This window comes from Euprymna scolopes, chromosome 38 (genome assembly GCF_053919585.1).
Source record: "Euprymna scolopes isolate OS-2025 chromosome 38, ASM5391958v1, whole genome shotgun sequence".
In the NCBI taxonomy this organism is placed as follows: Eukaryota; Metazoa; Mollusca; class Cephalopoda; order Sepiida; family Sepiolidae; genus Euprymna; species Euprymna scolopes.
The window spans coordinates 76,864,542-76,873,985 of record NC_136519.1 but is presented as its reverse complement, the minus strand read 5'-3'; the positions used below and the strand labels follow the sequence as shown (position 1 = coordinate 76,873,985).

General features: G+C 30.9%; 1 protein-coding gene across 1 annotated transcript in view; it reads left to right on the top strand.

The window, feature by feature from the left end:
- The first annotated feature begins 3,362 nt into the window (after positions 1-3,362).
- The window catches only part of LOC145263195 (uncharacterized), a 142,218-nt gene continuing 136,136 nt past the window's right edge, over positions 3,363-9,444 (top strand). The window contains exon 1 of the mRNA XM_080120262.1: positions 3,363-3,647. The gene's annotated coding sequence lies outside the window, so the exon portion shown is untranslated. The remainder of the gene's footprint in view (positions 3,648-9,444) is intronic.

Below are 9,444 nucleotides of genomic sequence, written 5' to 3'. Positions count from 1 at the left end.
GGCAAGACGATACAGCGATTATCGGTCAGAGTGGCTCAGCATGTTCCAGGCTGTATCCGTAGACACGAACCGGTCCCGTCTTCTAGAAGTTCACAGGCGCAAGAGTCTGCTATAGGTGACCACTTGTTGGACAAGAGAACGTGTCGTGATCTCTACTCTGATAACAGTTTTTCCATTTTACATAGAGCACGACATCGTTTCCACCTCGACGTACTAGAGGCTATTGTCATCAATTCTCGACGTTCCTCTCTCTGCAGACAAAGGCAGTTAAAACATTCACTGCAGTTATTTAATGACTCTTGGTCGTCCGTGAACTAATTTTTTTATTTATTTATTTTTTTTTCCGACCACTTTACAATTACAATATTTTATTTACCAATTCATGGTTTTGAGTAATTAACCAATTTACCGACGATTCCCCTGAAGAGAGTCGGTTGAAAAGCGCTTCGGGAATATCAAATCTGTTTTTTTTCCCTTTTTATTTTTTATTTATTTATTTTTTTGGTATCTTTCGACACAAGACATTGAAAAAATGAAAATATCAAAAAACGTTTATATTGTATGATTCCGTTATGGAATGAAGTTCTCAAAAATATTTTTTACTTAATTTCATCATTTTTTTTTTTTTTACAGCGGAAAAAAAAAAAAACAATTTGTTATGATACCGAGTAAAAGGTTCAATTTGTAGCAAGAAAAACTAGTATTAAAGATGGGGAGGGAGTGTCGGCGCTTTAAACTGAGTTATCTCCCCATAGCGTGATAAAAAATCCAAGATGGCTACCTTCAACGTGCTTTCATAAAAACGTGTTTATCAACTGTAAAAAAAAAACAAAAAAAAAACCTGCTCGATCAAATTAAGTGAATTTTTTTTTATCCAAAACGGATGCGTACAATATAACCTTTTTTTTTTTTTTTCATTTTTTTAATGTCATATACAAGGAATACACAGATACCATTGTTTTCATGTGAAATTCAGTATTACAATTTCTTTTCTTTTCATAAAAAAGCAAAAATAAATTTATTCATTGTTTTTTTTTTAAACCATAATAACTTTAGTAAAGATGTTTTTGTTTAAACAAAATAATACCTTTTCACTAAGATTCAAATAAAAATAATGGGTTCCCTCCGCCCATATCTCTACCTTAAAAAATATCAGGTCAAACATCCGAGGTACGGCACAATCACGTTGACACACCTGTTCTCGCCAGATTACCAAAGTTAAGCAACGTTGAGCCTGGCCAGTACCAGATGGGAAGGTTAGGCGCTGTCGCTGTATGTACCTTCTGGGAAGGTTGGACGTGGGGAGAGAGCACCCTTACCCTGTAAAAAGAACTCCTCGCTACAAAAACATCTACAAAATGTTGTAGATGGCCTATGCCCCCTCCAGGGGCTCAAGAGTTTTGGATGGAAACAATTTCGCAATTGTATTTTTCGGTCGCCCATACTGAGGATTGAACCTTCAACCTTCAGGAGAATATCACTTTTTACAATTGATTTTTCCAAGTACTCTAACCACGAAACTTTCTACTCAATGCATTTTCATAATTTACTATTTTCGACATGACAATTTTGCTTAAAACGGCATATTTAAAAAAAAAAAAAAAAAAAAAAAAAAAAAAAATATATATATATATATATATCCACTTTATCTTAACTAGCACTGAAAAATACAATGTGCATTCTAAAAGCCACGTAAATGGATCAAGTCGTTCACTTTCAAACAATTAAAGGGAGTTAGTAGATATTACAACATAAATCTAGTATGAGTTATCTCCCTTAGTTTCTTGAGGTTGTTTTCAAAATGGTAGGCAAGGCATTAAACTCTTCGGTTACTCATAAAATTTTATTTTCTTATTTAAAAATAAAACCACTAATGATCAATTAACGTGATTTCGTCACGAGTACGTGCATACTGCATAGTGAATCACACAGATTTTTCTTTATTTCCGTTTTTTATATAGGGAAAATTTTGGACAAGAACCAAAGATTCTATTGTTGCTGCGGGAGGGGGTCTGGAAAATTAAAAGAATGCATTATTATATATTAACATCCTCGACTAGTACACCGGCGACACCGCCTCCTTAAAAATAAGGTTCTACTTTTTTTTACGCGATTAAGTCTGAACACGATGTAAAACTTAGCGGAAAGACTAAAAAAAATATACGTATATATTTTAGGATTTAAGGGAATCTATTTTCGTATATAAATGTAAAATTTATATTCGAAATTTATCCTCATAAATCCTAATATATTTGTGTTATATGATTTTGGGTTGACTCCCCCCCCCCATTTCCCAACCATTTTAGCAGTTAACCAATGTTTTCCTTTGAAAAGAAAGCACAGACATATTTTATGTAGAGTTACTATTAAGTTATTAACATATCTGTCTGTGCTTTTCTTTTTATTTTTTGGTGCTTATGCACTTATTAAACTGCGCTATTTTTAAATAGTATTTTCAAATTAAATTAAAGTTTTACAATATCTTCTTTTTTTTATTCAGGTGAAAATACAGAATAGTTACAAAACACCCTCCTCTACCCATGTTAAGAATGGCTTTCTAAATGATAGTATTATTTCAACACTGTTCAATAAGTGCATAAATACCCCCCCCCGCCTTTTTCTTTTTCTTTTAGTTTTGTGAGTTTACGATCTTGCCACTCAGACTTAGGGTTGGGGTTGTGATAATTATTTTTTTATTAACTACCCTAAAAAAGATAAAAATGAGGAGAATTCGTTTTATGTTCGATTTATATATGCGAAACTGATCCTCCACTGTAAATTCTAAGATTTACAAAAATAATTTTTTTTTTTTTTTACCTTTTTACTTAAAAAGAAATTCCGCCAAGTTTTATGGGTGGATGGTGTGGTGTGGTGTTGTGTGTGGTGTGCTCCTACGTAATCGCCTTAAAAAAAGGTAAACACTTTTTAGAGAAGGAGGGGATTTGGCTAGGAGTGTTAATCTTCCAATTAACCAATTTTCTTCGATAATCATGCTAAATCGACAATAATCTACCGTTTATTTATTTATTTTTTAATATATCCAAAAATAATCTGGAATTCCGGCATTTTTTTTCTTTTGCTACTACTACTACTACTACTACTACTACTACTTACATTAAAAACAACTTATTCGTCCCTTTTTTTTACAATGACTATTACTGAAGACTTTTATAGCTTAGTTCATATTTAATGGTGTTTTTTAATAAAAAAGAATGCTTAAAATTATTTTTTTTTTATTCGTTTAATATTCCCTGAAATAAAAATAAAATTATACGGTACAGCGTTTTCCGAAGAACAGTTATTAAATGCGTTCTGATTGGTTCTATATAGATGGTCTTATCTAGGAGCATTTTAAAATAATTACAAAATTTAAAGCATTTAGCTGCAACTTTTATAATGAATTGTATTTCTGAATGATATACACTTTATAGAGTTCAATAAGTATTCAGAATATTACCTTATTCGATATTAATAATGATTTATTGCTTTTAATTGACCGAATTTAAAGGCCGCATTTGAAATGTAACACGCTTTCTCATTGGTTGTTTTTATACCCCTCCTTCCATCACTTCTTGCTTGGTAATTAAGATTTTTAATTATTCATTGATATATTCAAACGACGGCCGCTACCAAAATATCTTGCAAAGGTTAGAAAAATCAATTTTATTTTTTGTTAAATGCATTTTTTTCTGTTTGTTTTGCATATTCGTTTAAAGCTTGAATATTTTGGGGGTCAAAAATGACATCTTGAATAATTTTCTTTCGTTAACTTTTTGTTTGTTGTGATGCGATTGTGATGATTGTGAAGCAACTGAAAAAAAAATCAAAACAATAACATCAGCAAAAAGAGAAAAAAAAAATTATGGTTCAATTGTAGCATAGGTAGTTTTGGAATATCTCACCCAACTTTTAGATAAAATTGATTGTTATTTCTTAAATTATATTTGATTAATAATATTTATGTTGAGATAAAGTTGTAATTAAGACGATTATAATTTTATATCGGTACAAGAAATAAAATTATCAAGTAAAGTAATTTATTATATTAAATTACAACTGTTAGTGTTACTCAAATATGTCTTTATTTAATTGCATCCCCATGAGGCCAGTTTTTAATGTAGGCGGAGGGGAAAATCCAGCTCTCCTCAAAAGGCCTGAATAAAAATGAATTTCGGCCTACGGGAACCAAATTCCGAAGCAAAACTGCAGCTTAATATTCAAAACAATGAATTATTTTCAACATCTGGATACTTCTACAGAATTTAAACCGAACTTTTTATGCACTTATGTTATCGTGCTATTTTTTGAAAAAAGTTTTATTTTTAAAATTAAATTCAAGTTTTACGATATTTTTTTTTTTCATCATTTTAAATTCTTAGGTGAATGTAAAAAACTCTCCCTTTCCCATATTAAGAATGGCTTTCAAAATAACGTTATTTCAGCACGGTAACATGAGTGCATAAACCCTTTTTTTTTTTTTCTTTTTTTAGCCCTAATCAAAATTTTAGTTTTAGTCGGTTTGGTTCGGTTCAAATTATGTAGAAGCACTAAAATTTGTAAAAATCGCTTTAAATGAATAAATTGACGTATGCAAAGGCGGTCGTGTTTAATAATACTAGATATGTCAAATGAAACTCTAAAAAGTTGGAGTAAACTGTATAAAATAATTACAAAATCCAAACTAAGAAAAAAAAATAGTAATGTCTGTCAGCGATTAAGGCATCATCACTTTCGTAAGTAAATTCAGATTTTATTAAAAATATATATATATATACAATTTAAGACAACCCATCGCATCATCAAATCTGAGGGGGAAAATGAAATATTATAATAAAGATCTCTATTGTATAATTGAACACTAACAGAAATGTTTTTCTTTTGTGTTTTGGTAAAGAAAAATCAATTTAAAAATAAATAAATAAATGATGCTTATTTATTTAGAGTTAAACCTATTCTAATACAAAAATAGTCTTTGGCAGACCTGAACCAGAATCACCTCTCTTATAATTAGTATATATAGTTTTGGGGGTTGGGGGTGTTATTCCGAAAGCTTTTCTTAACATGAGGGGGGGGGTATACTACGAGGTGAAGTCGTAAAAAATTCCAACTTCAGAATACCGGTTAAAATTATTGGGGGTGGAGATGATTCTTCGTTTAGGTCCGCCCAGTTTTTTTGTTTTTTTTAACTTCATGATAAACCTACTCGTCACAGAACGAAGATGTCATATTCCAAAAGTCACTTAAATTGGTCCAGTAGTTATTTTGGTCAATTTTTACGTCGTGCCCCAGCGTATTATAAACACCCCCAACCTCCCCATGTTAAGAACGGCTTTCGAGGTTGGGTGTGTTTATTTCGAAAGCCGTTTTTAACATCGGGGAGTTGGGGTGCTTATAACGCTGAGTGAGGCACTGAGGCAGTAGGCACTGAGGCAGAAGTAGTGCTTCTGAGAAGCACTGCCAGCTGCCTCACTCAGCGTCACTGAGGCACGAGGCAGGTCGTAAAAATTGACCTTTTTTTTTAACTAAGAAAATTCAATTTTATGAGGAATCTTTTTCGAATCTGTGTCTTTTCCTCATAAAATTGAATTTTTTTAGTTGTTTTTGACAACTTTTTCGAATCTGTGTCTTTTCCTCAGAAAATTGAATTTTCTTAAAAAAAAATGGTCACTTTTTACGACCTGCCTCAGCGTTATAAGCACCCCAACTTCCCCATAGTAAGAACGGCTTTCGAAATAAACACCCCCAACCTCGAAAGCCGTTTTTAACATCAAATTATCAAATATAAAACAAATAAATGTTATCAAAGGTAATATAAGTTACTTTTCTACATAACTGAATAAGTTTTTAGTGTTTTATGTAAAATTTTTATTCAGTTCGAAAAACGAGTAATGTTGAACGCTGCCGAGAACAAGAAAAGATGGCCGCGGTGCCTTTTAAGTCGTGATAATCACTTCAAAATAAGAAATAAAACAAAACGGTGGTAGAAACCCACCCAATAAATGTCACCGTAACCTTTATTGGGTGGGTTTCTGCCACGATTTTGTTTTCTCTTAATTTGGTTTATTTGTTATATATATATATATATATTTTATTTATTTTTTTTTTTTACAACTTTTTCGAATCTGTGTACAGTAAAACAAACCCAAATCAGCCTTGTAATGGCTAATTTGTTATTAAAATCCTAAAAAATGGTTAACCAATTTTTACGATAATAACTATACAAATATTCCTTGAAATCAAAAATAATAAATGTAAATAAAATAGGAGAAACCGTTTTTAAAATGCAAACATGACTATATTTTGAATTATTCCTTTATTTATTTCTAATCTCAACTCCCGAGCAACGCCAGGTAAATCTAGTTTCAAATAAATTGTTTTTCTTTTCACATTTGACCTTTTTCCTGTTGTATTTTTTTTTTTTTTTTTTTTTTTTTTTTTTTTTTTGTGTAAATTTCTAAACAAAGAAAAGATATTTTTTGTTACGAATCTTTTTCCAGAGGTTAGTGTACTTGTATAGGTCAGCCCCAATGGTTCGATAAAATCCAGTCACGAGCTTCGACAACAATCTAAAGGTGAATACACAAAATAAAACCCGGGTTCCTGAAACAGAAATCAAAACATACTGGGAATGTTTTAACATGTTTAATAATTTTACATTGCATTTTTTTTTTTTACTGATATTTGATATGTATTAACATTGGTGTAGTGTATTTTTGTCAATTGTTGCTTGTTAATTTTGGGTTGTTTTTTTTAGTGTTATTTAAAATAAAAATCGCAATTTATTATAAACTTGGTTTACGAAATTAAAAGAATAGTTCATTTTCTAAGACTTTTTTTTTTTATTTTTTTTTATATATATTAACATTATATTAATTATTGAAATATTGCATTTTCTGGTGATGATGCAATGATGCATGCATTGATGCAGAAGAATAGGCGAATTCCGCAGCAAACGATGTCTGAATAAAAAAAAAATGGTATTTATGGATCTGTTGCCGCGCTGGGTATTTATTTGCTTCCTCGCGAGAGCAAATTAGGCATGAGGCCGTTTTTTAATGTGGGAAGGGGGAGAGCTGGTAGTGAGAGCTTCTTGGTATATAGGGTTGACCCTAGATGGACCAGAAACTCATTGCCACAAGGACAACGGTCTTTGATTGCAGTATCTACCGAAACAGATACTACACAAAAGTGATTTGATCCCGGCCAAAAGGATCTGTTACCGCGCTGAAATTATAACGTTATTATTTAGAAACCTATTCTTAATATTGGGATGGGGAGGGTGTTTTGTAACTATTCTGTACTTTCACCTAACAATTTAATAAACAAAAATATCGTAGACATTGAATTTAACTTGAAAATACTATTAGAAGAATAGTGCAATGCATTAGGTGTATCAGAAACTGCGAATAAAATATAAAAATCTCGTAATTTCTCTTTTTAAAGTGGGTTATTTTCTTTATGGATTATACTTCCAAAATAAACTATTAAAGTTGTTTTAAAAGTAATAGAATTTTTTTTTTAAACAGTAATGAATTTTCCGAACTCAATATTTTTCAATTTTTAAACTTTAAAAATCTATCAAAATTTTTCTATTGATTCTATTTTTACGATATTTTCAGGGTCAATGTGAAATTTTATGTTCTTTCCAATAAACTGAATATAATATTTTAGACAAACCTCCCATTTTCAAGTGTCTATTAAAAAGTAAGTAATTAATTTACTCACAAATTGAAGAGAAAACGTCAATAAATAATATATTCAAATTAAAACAAAAAAAAAAAACGTAGTGTTTTTTAGAATTTTAACTGTAAAGTTTGAAGTTTAAAACCTTTTTTTTTTAACCACCTTATTTGTTTTTGTTTTTTCTTTGTTTTTTTTTTTAATGGAACCTTGGTCCTTGCTCCTTTAATTGAAAAAAAATTAGGGCTTGAATTACATTTTTCGAGGAGTTATAAGCTTGGAAAGACAGGGGGTCGAATAATTCACGCCTCCCATTTTGAAATGTTTATTAAAAAGTAAATAATTAATTTATGTACCAAAGTCTTATATATCACAAATTGAAGAGAAAAGGTCAATAAATAATATATTCAAATTTAAAACAAAAAAGTACTGTTTTTTAGAAATTTACCTGTAAAGTCCGAAGTTTAAAACCTTTTTTTAAAAAAAAAAACACTTTTTTTTTTTTATGAAACCTTGGTCCTTGCTCCTTTAATTGAAAAAAAAAATTAGGGCTTGAATTACATTTTTCGAGGAGTTGTAAGCTTGGAAAGATGGGGTGGAATTATTCACTATTTTCACGAAATTTCTGACACACCTATAGATGCACAAGCATAAATAATTATTAAAAAAAAAAAGAAGAAACATTTACTAAAGTATTATTTTTAAATCTATATATCTATAAAAGTTAGAATGTGTGTGTGTGTGTGTGTAGGTGAGGACAATAACTCTCAACCTATATACTCCACAAAATTTTGATCTACAGGCTTGAAATTTGGTATAAAGGATATTCAGGCGTAGAAAACTTTTTGATCGGTTTTCATCCGGAAAAAAAGGGCTGCTAAGACGCCAAAATAAAAATAAGAAATGGTAACGGGGGGGGGGGGGTCATGGGATTTTTATCTGTTTCACGACTGCGCATGCATGAATCGTTCACATAACAGCTTCTTTATATCAAGAATAAATAGGTTTTAAAACACTTTAAACATCGTGTCAATTTGGCCTAATGGTTATCGTACTTGACTCAATGCTTATAGGTTTGGGTTTCGATCTCGGCTCGAATATTTTATTTTTAGAAGTGATCTGTTTAGAAAAAACCTAATATTCGCATACACTGAGAAATTCAAAAAGTATAAACAAAAACCTCTCATTAGTTGATTTGCCCACCCACTGTCTTTGTTTAGACAAATCAGATTGGTCAATGTTTTTAACTGACTTATGAGTTTAGTGGGCCTTATTGATTGCCTTTTCCTTTTCAGGCAGTTTCAGACATGCAGCCGAAGAAGGAACATAGAACTCAACTCTCTATGGATATGAGGCGTTTGGGAGCCTCTACCCTTCATCTCCTTGAAACTTTTTTTTAAGCTTAAATGAGTAGGCTAAGTTATTATATATGTCTCACGGTGACTTTTTTAAGGTCAGAATTATCAACCTGTCATTAATGACTTTTCCTTGAATAAACATTATGAACTTCTGTAATGTTGACTCAAATCGAGAATCAAATCTTTTCATCAGAAGCCATCATACCAACTCCTCTTCAAATGGCTGTAATTAATCAAATCTTCAAACAATGCTGTACCTGGATACCAGTTTCTGATGAAGATAAACTTTTGAGGTTTCTACCAGCTCTATTCAGAGGCAAAATGGGCCTTTTTGCAACGAAGAATGAATAAAATTTTTATTGAATTTTAGAGGAATGCTTTGTTGTAATTGTTTTAATTTTTTGCT